This window comes from Enoplosus armatus, chromosome 20, assembly GCF_043641665.1.
Source record: "Enoplosus armatus isolate fEnoArm2 chromosome 20, fEnoArm2.hap1, whole genome shotgun sequence".
NCBI lineage: Eukaryota > Metazoa > Chordata > Actinopteri > Centrarchiformes > Enoplosidae > Enoplosus > Enoplosus armatus.
This window is the reverse complement of record NC_092199.1, coordinates 15,909-36,278: the sequence shown is the minus strand read 5'-3', so window position 1 is coordinate 36,278 and position 20,370 is coordinate 15,909.

Below are 20,370 nucleotides of genomic sequence, written 5' to 3'. Positions count from 1 at the left end.
TGTACAAATGCTGAACAATGACAACAATGGAGGAGAAATGAATGTGCAGTATCCATATCTGTACCAGGTGACATCCCCAGATGGACATCCTCAATATCAATATGTAAAATAACGCTTGGAGGAACACTTAGTGCGCATGTGCCGACCGTGCATGCAGCCTGTTACAGTGGTAAAATTTCCCCCTGGGGATCAATAAAATATTTCTGATTCTGATTTCTGATTCTGATTCTGATTTTGTTCACCATGGGTTTATGTACTTGCAACACATACTTCCACAGATATTCCATATCAACCTAAGCGTTTCAACTGAAACAACGATGCACCTCCTAAGTGCTCTGAAGCGCTCCCTGGGCATTTTCAGAAGAGCACCTGCTGTTAGGGAAAAAAAACTTTGGTGGACACACCCCCAGTGTCTCTGCTATATATTTGGGGCAGGCTATGTAGCAATTCAGTGCTGGGTTCTCATGTGATCTCGCAAATCCAGCTGCCTCGCAAGATAACATGATTTGGACAGCAGGACGTTCTCATGTGATGTGAGAGGACAGTTGGCAGTAATGTACCTCTCAGCTAGTTTGCCAACCACCCAAAAGAAGAGAGTGACAAGAAAACATGGAAGAGGAGAGTGAAATTGTAAATACAGGGCATTAAGTATGGTATGGTTATTTTAAACCATTTCTTAATTGAATTTACAGAACAATTACTGTATTGTGATATACCGTAACTGATTTAAAATTATATATACAGTGATAGAAGATTTTGGTCATATCGCCCAGCCCTAGACAAAATAAAGTTTTACAGTCACTCACAATGACACACATTTCAACCAAACTGGCTTTTGGAAACATATTTTTTTGATTATTCCCAGTCTACAGTGCTGTTAGCGTCCCCTACAGGCGGCAGAGGTCATTACAGACACTGAACAAACTACATCCTGATCCTGTTTATCTGTTCTAAGAGCTTTACCAGTATGGAGTTAAAATGTAAAGTTTATATATACATAGACAGTGTTTTTCTTCAGCTAGGCTCCACCGTGGTCGTCCATATTTGGTCATCGATTCATTAGATTAAAAATATAAAGACAAAAACATGTCTGCTGTCTCAGATCTGAAGCAGCAGAAATTTCCCATCATGCCCCACTGGGTGATTTTAAATTGGCCAATCATCTTCATATTACACTTGACAGCAGCTTTTTGTGTATGTGTGTCTCAGCAGAAAAAACACACATTCATCGTCTCTGAGCAGCGAGCCACACAGCCAATCAGCTCCCAGTAATGAACACTGTTGTCATGGCAACATGGCAGACGAGAATGCAGTATCCCTAAAACACATCCAGCCTCCAAAAGTCACTGGTTTGATTCCAGCTGAGCTGCAGCAGAATAAAGGCAGCTGATTGGTCGCCTACAGGAAGTGCTGACTTTCGGAAGAAATTTACGTGTAAACAAGATTTTTCTGTGAAAAACTCCCAACAGAACCAGCTGAGTAGCTCTGCCTCCATCTACAGTTGACTGATCTGATTGGGCGAACTATAAACACTCTTCTGTCTCTATGGGTGCACTCAAAAACATGAACGACACAGCTGGTTTTAGCCAGGTGGACAAAGAACATTGCTTGTTGCTTATGATCTGAATGGGCGGATACATGCAGCAAGTAAACTAAATACCAGGTGTACCAACCAATCCAGAATAACAAACCAACATGTCACATGACTTGTTGAAGATCCAACATCACACCTGCTGCTTCACATGTGACCTGTATTTGAACTGATTTCCTCGTCCTCTCTGCTACGTAACAGCCTGTGTGATACATCACGGTCATTGTGTGAATAAAAATGTAACTGTAGCAGGTGGAAACATATAATTGATTACCTGAGAGTCGAGAGGGAGACAGCAGCAGGCGTGTCCTGGGGGCGTGCCCTCTTGGCCTCTGGATGACCTGATTGGTCAGGAGTAGGGGCTTCTCTCTTCTCTGGAACATGCTCACTTCCTCTGGTGAGATCCAGCTTTCAGCTAGCTGCAAACATTTTAGCATGTTTGCATTATGCTCATATGTGTGTGTGTGTGTGTGTGTGTGAATGTGTGCGTGTGTGTTTATGTGTATACCTTGGGGAGAGGATGAGGAGGATGAAGATGTGAAAAGCGATGAAATGGAGGGAGGAGAGGAACAACTTCAACAGCCGGACGTTCCCACTGAAACAACAAATACAGTTTGGTTGTTTTTAAATGTTTTGATCTGATAGTTTCTCTGTGTGTCACCTGTTCAGTACCAGAGAACCGTGTTGATTTTTCACCTGTAAAATATCCTCCTCTGTGTCAAATTCTTGTAATGTAAGGGATCTGTATTAAGATTGTGTTTTTTGTATTACGTAATAATTGCTATCAGCCGACATGTAGATATCACATTTTTTTAAACTCCCAAATATCAATATCACTATCGGCCTCAAAAATCCATTATCTTTCTGGCTATGCACACTACATGCAGTACACTCTTGTTTACAATAAACACATGCAGTATGTATACATATACAGTACTGTGTACTGACCACACACACACACACACACACACACACACAGTACACTCCCACATCATTGAAGGTGAAACCATTCAGACAGGTGAACGGGCAGGTGGACAGACACACAGACAGACAGAATGGTGGACAGACAGACAGACAGACAGACAGGTTGACAGTCGGACAGGTGGACAAACAGACAGACAGACAGTTCCCTCTCAGACAGTCTGTCCAATCACAGCTCACAGATGTCCCTGACCTGCCTACTCAGAATCTCACAGTCCCTTTAAAAGCTGCGAGGACTTGAAGACGAGGGTCTAATAAAGATACACTAAGCTGTTGAAGCTCATCGTCATATTTTAAAATGATTTTTTGATGAAATATTATAACAAGGTGAAGGAGCTTTCAGAAATCCATTATTTAGATGACACTAAAACACTTCATCTGTGGACAAAAAGATTTATCACATTCAAAGTCCACATGTGAAATACATAAATGTGTTAGCACAGGTTCAGATTTTCACACCTTTTAAAGCAAAAACTGATGAATTGAGAATAATCTGCAGTCAAGGTTTCAGGTCAGCTTGTGATTAAAGCAGTCGAGCTGTCTGAGGAGTTTAATGTCAACTGATTTCAGTTTGTCTTTGTTCAACACAAACAAACTTTTAAGAGTAAAATCTAACCAGAAAGTCTGCTGATAAGATGTTAAACTCTGTCACTGGAGTTTATGCATAAAGAATTCAAGATCTGCATGAGATAATTAACACGCCACCAATAATTAACAGACAATTATTCACTTTGCCCTCAGGGATCATTAAAGTTTCATCTTATCTCCAGACTGCAGAGGAGGCTAAACTCACTTAAAGACACTTAAGATAAGACTGAAGGAACAACTTGAGAACTGACACACTGTATTAAACCAGTTTAAGCCTAACTGGTAACTTTAAACTAGTCAGAGTTATTATTATCTTATTAGCGTAACTATTAGGTCGGACTTAGAATGCCAAGTTATGACCGCTGGTGCAACTGGGAAAGACACTCTAACCCCTAACCCTGACCCTGCATACAACTCAGGGTTGGCCTCTGGGCACATGGAAGAGTACAAGAGTGTCCTGCGATCTGTGGAGAGTGGTGAAGGAGGCTAAGAGGCGATACAGGGACAAAGTGGAGTCCTAGTTCCAGCAGTCGTGCGCCAGAGGCATGTGGTAAGGACAATAATGGACTACAAAGGGAAAAACTTCCTCATGGTTCAAGTGTGTGTGCTACCTATACCATATGCGTGTTACCTGTATCAGGTGCGTGTGTTCAGGTATCCACACAGCTGGGCGATAGAAGACCAGAGGGGGTGTGGCCTGGTATGTTGCTGCTGACCAGCTGGCCAACCACAGCCAGTGGGGGACAGGGTCACTGCTGATGGACAACCAGGGTGTTGTGGTGGTTACCATGCCAACTGGTTGACCTTTAAACCTTGAGACTGGCAGCATTATGATGACATCACCACCTAACAGACACATATACCAATCAGGACCAATAATCACAGGCAGATTGATTATAATTGATCAGATGTTACCTGCTGAATTTAGAAAAACACAATAGTGGCAAAAAGGTTTTTTTTCCCCATCTGCAGTTAGCTTCAGATCATATACCCAGCATGCACTGCACAGAAAAGCCGACAGACCAGGGGCTGGGTGGGTAGTAAAACAGTAGTAAAATGTCTGTGAAACATCTGTCTGAACTTATAATAGCTTTAAGCAGCAGAAAATATAAAGATGAAAGTAACATAAAGAAATGATGGAAGATCAAAGTCAGGGAAGTGCAGAGATAAAAACCCAGCAGATATTTGGAAATTAAAAATTAATTCTATTAAAAATACAGTTTTACACTGAACAGCTCTGACTCATCAGTCTAGGTCAGAAAATAAATCACAACTAACTATAACTGCTTAAAATACTGTAAGAAAACTCAGACCTGGTCTGATCTGATCATTTTTTACATTCAGCAAACCCAGACAAAGAAAGAATCTACTGTCTGTCTGAAATCAGCTGAAAGAATCATTTTTATTTTTCTGTTTCCTCTGTTTGGTCTCTGAAAGTAAGACATCACAACTACAGCAGAACAGTATTAATACTACATCAGTATCTCATCAATACTTTATTCTTACTTCATCAATACTGGATCAAAAGTTCAACACTACCACATAAATGCTGCATCGATATTTAACTAATGCAAAATCAATATATTATAAAAACTGCATCACTACCAACACTTCCTGCATTAATAATACATAAATACAATAAAAACACATCAATATTTCATCAATACTTAATATTTACCAGACTACTACTGAAGAAGAATAAGATATTAAACTGAAGTTTCAGGCTGACGAGGCCTTTGAGTGCGACTCTACTATCTCTACTGTCACATTGAGGAGTTCTGGTGTTGTTTTAATGTAATGTAATATATAAAATTGTATTTGTTTTCAAGAATCTATGGATTATTATTATTATGGTTTCAACAGGTGATTTTAATCTATTCATCAAAAAGGAAAAAATATTGATCTGTTTGATTATCTTTCTCCTCATGTCAATCACCTCTGACCAACCAGCTGGAATTAAAGGTTCCATATTATGCTCATTTCCAGCTCTAAATTTTCATTCTGGGACTTGACTAGAGCAGCTTTGCATGATTCACAGTTCATAAAAGTCCTTATTCATCTTATTCTGGCCCTTCATGCAGCCCCTTAGTGCACCCTCTGTCTGAAACAAGCCATTTGAGCTCCTGTCTCTTTAAGGCCCCCCTCCGTAAAAGCCCACTTTCTTCTGATTGGCCAGCTCCCTGCCGCCTACGGAGGTGCAGGGAGTAGCCTCTGAGCCCTAAGCACAGCCCAAACCGCTTCATACTGACAGCTACAGTAACTTAGTTTGGAAAATGAGGCACTGAAGTTGATAAACTTACTGTTTATTGGAGTAGAGCAAAGATTTTGGTGAAACTCGGTCATATTTTATGGAGAATATATTTTCTGTTTTCCCCCTGCCTCAGCTCAAGACAATTAATTTACAGAGTTTCCTGATGGACAGATACCTTTAATGTACCTGCTAACTGCTGCTAACTGTAGCTGCTGTTAGCTCAGTTAGCCGTGCAGCCGGACTGAGAGCTCAGGGCACCGGGGGAGTGTTGGCGTTAACACTGCTAGCACAGGAGCTTTTGACCATCGGGAGGAGGTTTGCAGGCTCTGGCCCAGGAGAGTCCGATAGTTAGAGTCAGCTAGCTGCACAGATAATTGAGCAAACTAGGTAACAGCAGCTACATTTAGCTGTAGTTAGCGATTACTTTGGCAACAAGTAAAGCCATCTGTCCATCTAACTAACCAACTTTCCTTCACAACTGAAAAAGCACCTTCTGTGAGACAAACTGAACAACCTCCAAAAACCTGAAGAGTCGTCCTGACCAGAGCAGCTGAATAACTCAGACAGACTGAGCAGGAGGATGGGTGAACTGTATGGATGAATAACAGATTAAGAAACAATATCTCTCTTATTGTCTTGTTTTATAAAAGGGAATTTTTCCTTGCCACTGTCGCCAAGTGGGCTCATGGTGGGAATTGTTGGGTGTCTGTTAATAAGATTATAAAGAGTACAGTTTATATGAAAAGTTCCCTGAGATAGGGAATATATATATATATATATATATATATGGCAACCAAGCTGTCATGCAAGGTGTTGGTCTCCATTGTGAGAAACTTAGGGTTCAGTGTCTTGCTCAAGGACACTTCAACATGCCAGATGAACAGATTTTTGCAATGGGGCTCAAAAATAATTTTCCTCCAGAAAAGTCATCTTATGGCTGAAGATATAACAAAGGTTACAGGTATTACCTGCTTCCATCTCATACCATGCAAGAGGAGTCCTAATTCAAAAAGTAATTACATTTCAAATGCATAACACAATTGAAGATAACCTCCAAAGTCTGGGAAACCTAGTGAGAAATGTGAAAATCTGCATTCAATTAGTCTCCTAAATTCAGACAAGATACTTTGTAAAGTATTTGCTAGGATGCTGAAGAAGCGGAATATTTAATTGCAAGCATAGTTGAGCGGACCAAAATTTATTCATTAAGGGCTGACAGGGGAGGGGGAAGTAGGGAAGTACTGAATATGACATAATGCCAGAAGGGGGCACCACACACAACATTGTTTTTGCTTGGTGCGGAAAAGGCCTTTGAAAGGGTTGAGTGGCCCTATAAGTCTTAATCCAACTTGGGTGTGATGAGAATTTCTGCGAGTGGGTAAGATTATTTTATAGTAGTCCTACTGCTACTGCCATGGCTACCCTTTATCTCCTTGTTTATTTATTTTAGCAATTTAGCAAGCAGTTCTGGTTGAGCACTTGGAGCACCGAATTGTCCTATATGCTGATGACATGATTTTTTTTCTTTTGGGAAACTGTATTGCCAAACCTGATGTAAAACCTATGGCAAAATTTCAGGTTATAAAAATATTTTAAATCCTCAACCATGCTATTATATGGAGCGGAGGAAAGCAATCAATTTCAATGTCAGACTGCTTCACATATTTAGGCATACAAATTATAGCTAATATAGACCAAATTATGATCCTACTGTAGAGTCAATCATTAATTAATTGGACCAATGGAGTTCTCTTGTAATTCTTCCTTACCTTTTGTTAAAAAAAGTGTTCTTTAGAATGTTGTGTTTTTTTTGTCAGTTCCTCAATGAGAACAGGGCTCCATCATTTGGTCTAAATACATCTTGGATTTTTGCAAGACCCTTGTTGGCCTATAGTCGGAAATCTCCATTCACGGCACAAAGCCATCATTACCCCAGATTGGACTAAAGCAAGAAAGAGGCCAACATTCACCCCAATATTTTTGCACACCATGGCAGACATAATCATATTTGAAACAATGGGATTGACTGTTTTCTAAGTTTCTTAATGCCTGCAGACAGGTAAGTAAACAAATTCTTCTTGATATGTGCTTACAAGCAAGACGTCTAATTGCCATTAACAGACTTTGAATGGGAAACAGCTGAGAGAAATCTCCTGCTGTCTTTCAATAGAAAAGATCCTCAAGGGCAAAAAGGACTTTTTCATAAAAGTGTGGGGACTGTTTATACATTATTTTGAAAATGGTGATTTGAATGATGTGAATGGAACCTTGAATGTGATGTTGTACCAACAGAGAAACACATGATGTTTGTAGATTTTTTAGATTTCTGTTTTTATTTTCTTGTGTGATTTAGTTTTTTGTTTGTTTGTTACTGCTCTTCCTTCTCCATTATCACCTGTTACATACAATTTACTTGTGTAGGCCATACTTTCCAGATAATATTGGACGGGTGAATGTGGGGAAGGACAGGGAGAGAAGATACATGACATAGTGCATTTGTGATTTATATTCATTATGTTTATATTGATATGCTTTAATACTGCTTTGTGCAATGATTATTGTCATCAATAAGTGAAGGCTTAATCATTAAAAATATTGTTTAAAAAATGTAGCTCATTTCAAAACTTCTGTCACCATTAAAACAGGTCAAACCTATTTCTCTCAAAAGACAGTTTGTCCTTTAAATCAGGCAAAATTAGAAAGTTCCTCTTCAGTCATTCTTTGATGGGACTGGTGGTTAGAGTTTGTAATGCCACATGTCTGTCTGATGTAAAACAGCACCTTTTACAATCATGATAAGTTCACTTAAAAATACAATAATGTACATAACATGCATGTAACATAAAATGCAACCAACCACTTACAGACAAATAGAAACAAAGTAAAACCACCAGAGTAATGATTTATAGAAATAACAAAAGAATATTGACAGAATTTTAAAAGCTTTTTAAAATGTGATTCAGCTGATGTGAGTTTGTGTCAAAAATCAGTGTTTTGAAACTGGACTTTTAACAACATTCCATTATTAGACTTGAGGGGTTTAAAGTGTTAAATTGTGTTTAAAGATCAGAATAATATAACGAGCTAATAATAATAAGAACAATAAATAAAATAAAAAATAAAAAATTTGAACTTAATTTTAAAAGGAGTCTAATACCTGATCGACATCTCCTCATCTGTAACTTTATAATAACAGTTTAATTTTTATTTAAATCAGGGCTTCATAAATAAAGTTTTAAGTCCTTGTTTGAATCCAGCTGCAGTCACCCCCCCCCCCCCTCCCCCCCAAAGCACCCCATTTCCTGCCAGCTCTCCTATGTCACTGTCAAATAAAGGCAGAACGCCCCCAAAAATACTGAACTCTGTGATTTCTGCAGATTTTAAAAAGAGTGACGTTTGCTCTCTTACATCAATAAATCATTCAATAATAATAATCATATTTAACAATAATCAATAAATATGTCACAACTGATCTATGGCTCTTTCTATTTCTATAGAACATAAATAAATAGAATAATTGAAATAAATTAGAAAACTTGTTTCATATATCTGTGTGTTTAATACAAATGAAGAAATACAAACATGCAGGATAAAATACTAAGTAATACTCATATAAGTACGCTGTCAGTATCACTGCTGCCACTGTTGCAGTGTCTGCGGCTCAGTGGAATATCACGGGTTATTAACGGGTTAATTCACAGGTTAAATCCCGGCATGTGTCACCTACCTACCAGCGGAGCTTCTCCAGCTTCTGTCCCGGTAAACTGCTCCTCAGACCGATGGGACTGCCGACTCCAGTCCGGTCACGTCCTGAACGTCGACTCGCTCCTCCAGCTGCAGCTCTCAGAGGTGTTCACTGAGGTCCGCAGATCATCCTCCCATCCGGTAAAGGTGAAAGTATCAACACACAGGGAGCAAGAGTGACGTTAAAATACCGACAGACAGACAGACAGACAGACAGACAGGAGGAGAGACTCCTCAGACTCGTGTCACAGCAGCGGCGGACGACGCGACGCCTGTAGGTAGAAAAATACCGCGTGCGCGTGCAGCGTTCCGGTCACGGAATCTCTCTCTCTCTCTCTCTCCGGTACAAACCGATTAAAGCTCCGGTAAATGGAGCTGCTCTCAGATCAAAGAGCCGCCTCCCCGTTCAATGTGTGTGTAGTGTAGCCTACATGTGGAAATTAATCCATTATCAAAAAGACAAAAATATATTATGAATGTGTTGGTTTTTTAGCTCTCATGTATTGGGCGTTTCATGTTATTATTATGATTTTTATTATTACTTGTAGTAGTAGCTGTAGCTGCCTAGTAGTAGAAATGATAATTTAAAAAAACGTTATTTGTAAAATACTTTTCGCGGAAAGATGCAGCCCAAAGTGCTTTTCCAAAAACAGTATTAAAAACAATGTTAGACCACAAATGTTATTATAATCTAATAAATCTCTCTGTAGTACTGTAGTATTACTACATCAAATACTTTCAGTACTGTGAGACTAAACACTCTCCATACAGGAAACAGCTCATCTACACACACTGTAGTGTGTGTGTGTGTGTGTGTGTGTTTTGATCACAGCCAAACATCCATTAGTGAGATAATGACAACTATATATTCTGTGTATGTATGTGTGCTAGTCCTGAGTCATCAATAAACACACACACACACAATTTCAGCCATATTGCCTCCTCTGTCTGTTGTCGTGATGAGAAATTTGTGCGTGTGTGTATTTCTAATGTGTGTGTTTGTTTTACCTGATATCAGTAATTGTTTCTGAGTCATGAAGCTCTGCTACACACACACACACACACACACACTGAGCTAATATTGACAAGACGGATTGTGTGTCAAGATTAACTGTTAACTCGTCGACCTTTCAGAAGACCAGATGAGACGATCCGTGATGATGTACTTTAAAATACAAACTTTAGCTCCACCCACAGGCTGTGATTGGATGGCAGAGCTGTGACGAGTGAAGAGGCTCTGCCTCTATTCTCTACAGGTTTCTGATGGGTGTGACTGATAAGAGATGGTTGATAGAGATTATTGATGAAAGATTATTGATCAGAATCAGAATCAGAATCAGAAACTGTTTATTGCCAAGTAACATACATTACAAGGAATTTGCTGTGGTCTGAAGGTGCTATTGTTTTGATAACAAATAAGTAGAATATAAAGCTAAAATAAGAATAAGAATAAAAAAAAAAAAAAAATGAGATAAGATAAATAACAACAGTGCAGTGACCAGAATAAAGTAAAGTGTCCAGATAAAGTGTCCAGTAGGGGGTGGGTGCGTTAATGTGACGCAGTGGGGACAGGGGTGATGTACGTTAATATAATGTATAGCTTGTGTTTGTGTTCTGGGGGGGGGGGGTCAGTGAGAGTTTGTCAGTTACAGAGTGAAGACAGCATGAAATAAATTGAAGCGAGTTATCTTCTTTTTTTTCCTCTGACTGTTGTAAACCCCTCAAGTCTAATAGAAATCCAGTTTAAAACCTGAACACTGATCATTACTTAAGGGTTAGGGTTAGGGTTAGATCTGTGATCTCCGTCACTCTGTGACTCAGACTCTGTGGTTTAAATGGAAATTATTAATAAAAAATTCAGATTCAGCAGAAAGATTTATCCAAGATGGCGCCGCGGATGGCTGCCTCGTCTGTTGGAGCGCATTGTTTTGCCTTGTTTTTTTTTTAACCCTGTTTTGGTTCACGCAGCTCTTTCACCAGAGAAGAGTTCATGAACATCAGGGGAACAACGCCAGTGGATTTATTTCCCGAATTTCTTACACCTTTAACTGTTTTATGGGACATTCTGGTAAAAGGTGCTCTCACCTTTGCAGCTCTACGTCGACGTAGAGGGAAACGTGCCGGTGCGCTCGTGCGTCTTCGCCGGCGAGGACAACGCACACCGCTACCCGGAATATTTCTCTCTAACGTGCGCTCACTGGGGAATAAGATGGACGAACTCCAGCTGCTGATAAGGAGAAACAAGGACTTTTATTCATCTGCTGTTTTGTGCTTCACGGAGACATGGCTGGGGGAAAGAACTCCCGACGCGGCGCTGCAGCTGGACGGAATCCAGCTTCTCCAAGCGGACCGCGACACACACCTCTCCGGCAAAACAAAGGGTGGAGGTATTTGTTTCTACATCAACAGCAGCTGGTGTAACGACGTGACAGTGACCCGACGGCATTGCTCTCCTTCCCTGGAAACCTTTTTCATAAACTGTAAACCTTACTACTCCCCCCGTGAGTTAGCTTCATTCATTCTGGTCGGTGTTTACATTCCACCGGAGGCTAACGTGCAGGACGCACAGCGCGCAATCGCCGACCAGATACTGGAAACGGAGCAGACCAACCCGGACTCCTTAGTTATTGTCCTCAGTGACTTTAACAAAAGTAACCTCAGACATGAACTCCCCAAATAAAAACAGTTTATTAAATGCCCCACCAGGGAGGGGAACACTCTGGATCACTGTTACACCACAGTCAGTAACGCTTTTCACGCCGTCACCCGCGCTGCACTGGGACACTCTGACCACGACACGGTCCACCTGATTCCTGCATACAGGCAGAAATTAAAACTTTCTAAACCTGTTGTGAGAACTTCGAAGAAGTGGACCAGTGAAGCTGCAGAGGACCTGAAGGCGTGCTTGGACTGTACTGACTGGGATGTTTTCAGGACTGCTACCAACAGTCTGGATGAGTACACAGAGGCTGTGACTTCATATATCAGCTTCTGTGAGGACTGCTGCGTACCAACTCGGACCAGGGTGAGTTACAACAACGACAAACCCTGGTTCACAGCAAGACTGCGACAGCTGAGGTTGGAAAAGGAAGAGGTGTTTAAGAGTGGCCACAGAGCAGAGTTTAAGGAAGCCAAGTACAAGTTTAGCAAGGCAGTGAGGGAAGCTAAACGACTGCACTCAGAGAGACTACAAGACACTAACCCTAACCCTAACCCTCAGGCAGATCACCAACTACAAGCCAAGAGCCCCCAACTCTGCTAACGACCGACGCCTCACCAACAGCCTCACCAACAGCCTCAACGACTTCTACTGTCACTTTGAAAGACAATGGGACAGTCCTGACACCATCCCCCACACCATCACCGACCAGCTCCTGCCCAACAGCCCCAACCCCCTCATCACACCTGGGGCTGAACTCTCACACCTCTTACCACCACAGCTGCCTCCCACAGTGCCCCCCCCTCCTCCAGCATCGACACCTCTGTCTGTCCTTGAAAGAGATGTGAACAGGCTCTTCAAGAGACAAAACCCCCAGAAAGCTGCTGGACCAGACTCCATCTCCCCATCCTGCCTGAAGCGCTGCGCCGATCAGCTGTCTCCGGTGTTCACGGACATCTTCAACACCTCACTGGAGACATGCCACGTGCCAGCCTGCTTCAAGGCCTCCACCATCATCCCCGTCCCCAAAAAACCAGGGCCCACAGGATTAAATGACTACAGACCCGTCGCCCTGACCTCTGTGGTCATGAAATCATTTGAACACCTGGTTTTGTCCCCCCTCAAATCCATCACCGACCCTCTGCTGGACCCCCTGCAGTTCGCCTACAGAGCCAACAGGTCTGTAGACGATGCCATCAACCTGGCTTTACACTTCATCCTCCAGCACCTGGACTCCGCAGGATCCTATGCCAGGATCCTGTTTGTGGGCTTCAGCTCTGCCTTCAACACGATCGTCCCGGCTCTTCTTCAGGGCAAGCTCTCCCAGCTGAACGTGCCTGACCCCACCTGCAGGTGGATTTCCTGTCTGACAGGAAGCAGCACGTGAAGCTGGGGAAACACGTCTCAGACTCGCGGACGATCAGCACCGGCTCCCCTCAAGGCTGCGTTCTTTCTCCTCTACTCTTCTCCCTCTACACCAACAGCTGCACCTCCAGTCACCAGTCTGTCAAGCTCCTGAAGTTCGTGGACGACACCACCCTCATCGGACTCATCTCTGGAGAGGATGAGTCTGCCTACAGGTGGAAGATTGACCACCTGGTGACCTGGTGGAACAGCAACAACCTGGAGCTTAACGCTTCAGAGACAGTGGAGATGGTTGTTGACTTTAGGAAGAGCGCAGCCCCACCCGCCCCCATCACCCTGTGTGACTCTCCAGTGGACACTGTGGAGTCCTTCCGTTTCCTGGGCTCCATCATCAGCCAGGACCTCCGATGGGAGCTGAACATCAGCTCCCTCATCAAGAAAGCCCAACAGAGGATGTACTTCCTGAGGCAGCTGAGGAAGTTTAACCTGCCACAAAAAATACTGGTTCACTTCTACACCGCCATCATAGAGTCCATCCTCACCTCCTCCATCACCGTCTGGTACGCTGCTGCCTCCACCAAGGCAGTCAACCTGACAAACTCTCACTGACCCCCCCCCCCCCCAGAACACAAACACAAGTTATACGTTATATTAACGTACATCACCCCTGTCCCCACTGTGTTACATTAACGCACCCACCCCCTACTGGACACTTTATCTGGACACTTTACTTTATTCTGGTCACTGCACTGTTTGTTATTTATCTTATTTTTATTTTTATTTTTATTCTTATTTTACCTTTTATATTCTACTTATTTGTAATCGAAACAATAGCACCTTCAGATCACGGCAAATTCCTTGTAATGTATGTTACTTGGCAATAAACAGTTTCTGATTCTGATTCTGATTCTGAGAAAGATGGTTTCAGTACATAAACTCTGAATTTACAAGACAAATGTCCACGTATTAAAACTCTGTTATACAGAAGCTTAATGACTGGCAGAGTTCAGAAGAAAAGTAAATTCCTTTCCCTGTTTGGCAGCCAAGTGGAGCTTTACTACTGATTCAATTAATTCAAATTACCAGCGTATATCAGAGAACATTTAACACATGTTTTATGTATAACCGCTAATCCCCGGTGGAGGTGGAAATGAGACTGCAAGGGTTCACACAAAAAATCCACTACAGCTAAAATCCTGAGTGTATTAAAATAAACTCAACATGAGATGAAGTGAAACAAACACAAGTTCAGTGAACAAATATTTATAGGAAGTAGGCCATAGGACTGTAGAGGAGGATAAATAAAGTTCTTGCAGAGGAAACTGAGAGACAGAGAAGAGGGCTGTGATTGGCTGATTGGTAGACCACCATCTGGTTTTGGTTACAGGCTTGGTTTTGATTACAGACTTTAACTTGTCTTGTGTTCAGGAGGAGCTGGCTCAGTTACTTTCATTCTAGCTGTGGGGTCAGTGCTCTTATTCAGAATTAGAATCAAGTTAATCAAGGAAATGGGGTAAAGTGGACCCCCCTACTCAGGAACAGTGGATTGAGATAGCAGAGAAAATCAACATAAAGGAACCAAAACAGTGATGACTGAACTGATTTAGTCGATGAAACTGTGAAAATGGATAGACTCACGAACAAACCCTTTTTTTCTTTTCTTTTTTGATACTATTTAGTTTTATGTTTGTTTGTCTATTTACATGTTCATCTGTTGGTTTTTTATGTTTATAAATGTTGAAATCATCAATAAAAACTAAAGTGAGGAAAAAAAAGGTTTTCACGCACAAGGAATTTGCCTTGGTATATTGGTGCATAACAATAAACATAGTAAGTAGAAAATAAGAAAGATAAAGCAAGTACTACAAATCAAGAAGCATAAATATAAAATAGATAATAAAATGTGAAAATATATTGTAAAATATATGATAAAAAATATGTTAATTGAATTCTTTAAACACTGAGTCTCAGTCTATTGAGTCCATTCAGGCCAGATCATTCTGTAAATGTCTCTGAACCCAAATGAGTGGACTCATACACATATCAGATAAAACAGAGAAGAAATCAGTATCAGGCAGTTAATCAGTGAGCAGGGATCAGGCAGGTGATGATGAAGGGTCAACGAGAGTCAGAAAAAGGAAGGCCGGTAAGAAGAACTAGGATTGGACCACTAAAGTTACTCAGCATATAGACAGGAACTTGGGGAAAAGGGGGTGGTACATATACTGAATAAATGACGAGGGAATGATGGGCAGGTGCACAGGTGGTTGTAAGAGTCAGGGGAAAGGAGGTGGCAGGGACGCACTGAGAACATCTACAGGACAGGTGGAGAATTACCGGTTCTGAGGAGGGGGCAGGGGTTTCAGAAGCTGTTTAACCATCTGACAGGCATTACGGTTGAAGCAGACTGATGCTAAGACTTCTCAGCATCAGTTAAAAGCTCTGATGTGTTTTGCAATGCATGTGGTTCCAATTCAGATTATTTTAATCAGATTACAGGTTAAATGTCATCTCCTGTATAGTTTACATCTTGTGTTAATGACTGAATTTGTTGAAGTTTTTTCAAATACAATGTTTTATAAAGACATCCAGACTGAAATCTGTATGAATCTTTTAGCCTTTTCTTTTTTCTCCTCTCTCTGGCAGTTTGTCATTGTTTTAAATGACTGCTGGTCACACACATATGCACACAGTCAGTGTTAGTGAGGGGTGAAATTGAGTTGTTTCAGTCTGGAGACTGAAAGTAAAGAATAACAGAGAGAGAGAGAGGCAAAGAGAGGCTGAGCTATTATAGTGAAGTGTTTTCTAACCTTCTATTTTCTTCTGTTATCGTCTCTCTCTCTCTGTCTCTCTCTTTGTTGTCATATTGTGATGATGAAAGCTGCTAAACACCCATTACACCCTCCCTCGCTTGTCTGTCTTGCTGTGACTGTTTAAAGTGTTTCCTAAAACACAATTATCCTCTCCTCTCCTCTCCTTTAGTGTCACCATGGAAACACAATATCTTCCAACAGGCTGTAGTATCAATGGTGGTTAACATGTTGATGTATCCAAAAAAACTCTTTCATTATTCTGAAACACGATCAGGACCAACTAAGACCAGGATGAATATGGTACTAGGACTGATGTATGACCAGAACACATGTAGGACTAGGATTAATGTCAGACCAGGACCAATGTGGGATCAGGACTGAGAAGTATTTCTGAGATAATTTATTTTGTACCCAAACTGAACAAACAGGGGAACAAACAGGGGTTCAACAGACAATACAGAGACAAAGAGACTTAATACTAGGGCTCCAACTCCAGAAACATGTGGGCTGGACTAAGAACCATCATAGACACAAAAGGGAAACCAGCCATGCAAGGCACCTGGACCTGATGGCATCCCTTGCTGAGCTCTCAAGGTGTGCGCAGATCAACAGGCAGATGTCTTCAAAGACATTTTCAGTCTCTCACTGCTCCAGTCTGTAGTTCCCACATGTTTCAAGAAGACCACCATTGTTCCTGTCCCCCAAAAGACCAAAACACTTTGCCCTAACAACTACAACCCGGTATCACTCACCTCTACCATCATGAATTGCTTTGAGTGGTTTGTCAAAACCTTCATCCCCTCCTCCCTCCCTGATTCATTAGAGTCACCTCACTCCAATTTGCATGCAGGCAAACAAATCTATGGCTGATGCCATCATCCTAGCCATACACTCTGCCCTCTCCCACCTGGACCAGAAGACGGTTAGTGCATGCTCAGCACTCCTGTACTCCATGTTCACGCATGACCATGTGGCCACCCTCAGCTCCAACACCATCATCAAGTTTGCTGACGACACGATTGCCATCGGCCTGATCACCGGCGACAGCGAGGCAGCCTACAAAGACGAGGTCAGAGCCCTGACATCTTGATGTCAAGACAAAAACCTCCATCTCAGCGTCAGCAAAACAAAGGAGCTGATTGTGCACCACAGGAAGCGACAGAGAGAAGGACATGCCCCCATTACCATCAATGGGACTACGGTGGAGAGAGTCAGCAGCTTCAGGTTCCTCGGAGATCAGTAATGACCTGACCTGGACTCACCACACCGACACCATCACAAAAACAGCAAGACAAAGACTCTTCTTCCTTCGCAGGCTGAGGAGGCTCAACGTGGATGTAAGGATAGCATATCACCAGGATAGAGTGGCTATTCATGGAGGATCTGTCCATGAAGGCCAACAGGATCATCAAAGACCACAACCACCCCAGCCACAAACTGTTCTGCCTGCTGCCATCTGGCAATGATTTGAGAATGTTCCAAAGGGCTTCTTGTGATGTCACAGAATGCTTGGCTTTCTGAGTCTTCAAATGCCCCTATCAATAGTTCAATGGGGTTGAGGTCAGGTGACTGTAGAGGAAAGTCCATGACAGTCATGACTCCTTGGTCTTCTTTGGTCTTCAAGTAGTTCTTGCAAAGCTTTGAGGAGTGTTTGGTGTCATTATCCTGCTGCAGTATGAATCCCTCTCCACATAGATGCAAACCAGAGGGTACAGCATGTCTCTGAAGAATAGAATGGTACTTCTCCTTGATCAGGGTGTAATTGATTTGTTGGAGGTGTCCAACTGTAGTAGGGAAAACCCTGCCAGACTTGAATATTCGCACCACCATGTTTCACAGTTGGTTTGATCCACTGTGGTATCTTTCTCTCTTCTGATTGTGTCCTTAAATACACCCTTCTGTTACTGGCAGAAATCTGTAACTTGGACTCATCAGTAAATAGGACTTTTCTTCATCCACAGTAAAATGCTGGTATTTCTTGCTTAGTGAGTAATGACCTGCTGGAAAGTTGAGACACAGCCATATTTATAACAGGTGAACACTGGCTGCAAGCAGAGTTCATTAGACGAGCTTTCAATGAGTAGATCAAATCTACCTGAATGTCATCTGAACGCATGCTTCGATGGAAGGACACAACTCAAAGAAATCTGACCTTAAGTTGGTCAATGCCCCAAATTTGTTTACATTTGATTGCTGACCTAAAAATAGTGCAGAATCAAAATATTTCATCTTCATTTTACGTCATAACTTTTTGTGTTTTTAAATATTTCTGAATCCTCAAACTTTGTGATTAATTCCAGATTTTCAATGTGGTGTCAGACTTTTGGACCACACTGTATATTATATTACATTCCTATATTTTAACATCTGCACTATTATATTCCTATATTTTAATTACTTTTTCATGTTGTAATTCTCTTTTACATGCGTGATTTTGTTTTTATACATATTGTTGCTTTGTTGGAGAGAATTTCATTGCCATTGACTGCTTCCTTGTAATTGTTGTGCATATGACAATAAAGAACTTGAACTTGAGGGACTAAAGATCAGACAGTTGCACTGCATCTTCATGTGTTTTGGTGAGTTAAAGAGAAACCAGAAAGACAAGTGAAACGACTCTCATATCAGAAGAACAAGAAGGACCAAACTGAGTCTGGACAGAGTTCAAAGAAGTGAAGAAAGATCTGTGTCACTGAAGAAACAGAGCTAATAACTAACTGAACCAACAAATTGATGAAAGGGAGACAGGTGCGAGAGTACAGATACAGATAGTCTTAGGCTGCATTCAGACCAAATCCGGCGTTGCGGCAAAAACGCTAGTCCTCCCATTAATTTTGAATGTGGGTAGTCAGTTTAGGCTGCGGCGGTGGTAATGAAAAGTTGAAATGGATTAAATATTTGGGGAAACACAACCCGACATCGAAGTCCCAGAGCTCCCACACCTCTGCACAGTAAGTGAGATAGGTGGTCTGAGAGTGAGCCAGGAGGTCTGAAAGTGAGAGAGACCTCAGCTGAGGGTTTTTTTATTTATTCAGGTAGATGTAATTCATGCTGCTGTCTGCTCTGATTCTGATGTTATTTGTTTGTTTGTGTGAAGTCCAAGAACAAACATGGTGTTTGTTGTTTTTTTGTTAGTCTCAGCAGATTCATGTTTCTCATCATCACGGTAAGAAAAGGTTGTGACTCTGTTCAAAAACAGTTTAATGTTCAATTATGTAAATAAATGTTTGTTTGAATCATAAACACTCACATCTTAACTCTGAATAACTCCTAAAACTCTGGTGCACTACCATAGTAAGTAGTGAGTGTACCGTAATAACCAGCGAGAGTACCTTAGTAACCAGTGAGAGTACCATAGTAACCAGTGAGTGTTTCATTGTAACCAGTGAGAGTACCATAGTAACCAGTGTGTGTACCATAGTAACCAGTGAGTGTTTCATAGTAAGCAGTGAGTGCACTGTGTGGAATAGCTTTGCAGTTGCTACAATAACAACAAATTATTATTATTACAATAGGAAACATCATAGCCACTTATGGCTAGTTTAACATTGGCTGTGTTCACATGTAAATAAACTAAACATTTACAGGACACTTGTGTACAATTATAATTAAGTGTAAGTGTAAATATAACTTACAAGAGAAGCTTTCCAAGGCACAAACAGAGGAAGATAAGATAAGGTAGCTGGAGCTGCAAGCTGACCAGGGGTAACGTAATAACTAAAGCATTTCCTGATTGGAATCTCTGACTGCGTTTCATTAGTCGTTCAACATGCCCTTGTTGACTTCCCCTCCGCACTTGCCCTTGGGGGAATCCCCACCGCCATCATGAGTGTCGTTACATTTGTCTGAAAAACTGAAGCGAACTTGGTGAGATTGACCTTTGGAGGGCTGAGAGAGCGAGTCAATAACTGTGGTCTCTCCAGAGGTGTATATCATCCACAATGCATTGCAGTCATGCATTTGGTTGAAGGAAATACATTAATCAACATTTTAGTATACACATCCATGTATATATGCTGGGGTTGGCTAATGAGCTAATTTACATTGTATGAAAATTAAAATTGCTTTTCAGTTTCAATTTTTCTAATGTATGTTGTAGGTCTGAAAAATGTCATATGACTAATTGCAGTTAATATTTACTTAGATTAATTCTTCAGATGCTCTCCAGCTTGTGAAAAAACGCTGTTTTGCAAGATGTCGTAAACCCTTAGGAATCATAGTTATGATAATCATGATACAGATCACAAACAGAAATTTCTCTATCAGAAACTGATGCAGCTAATTACCAAGTGCAACATATTACAGTTATCCCTTAAATACAGCCTATTAGGTATGACCTGGCTGTGTCATATGACTAAAAGAACCAATGAAAACAATA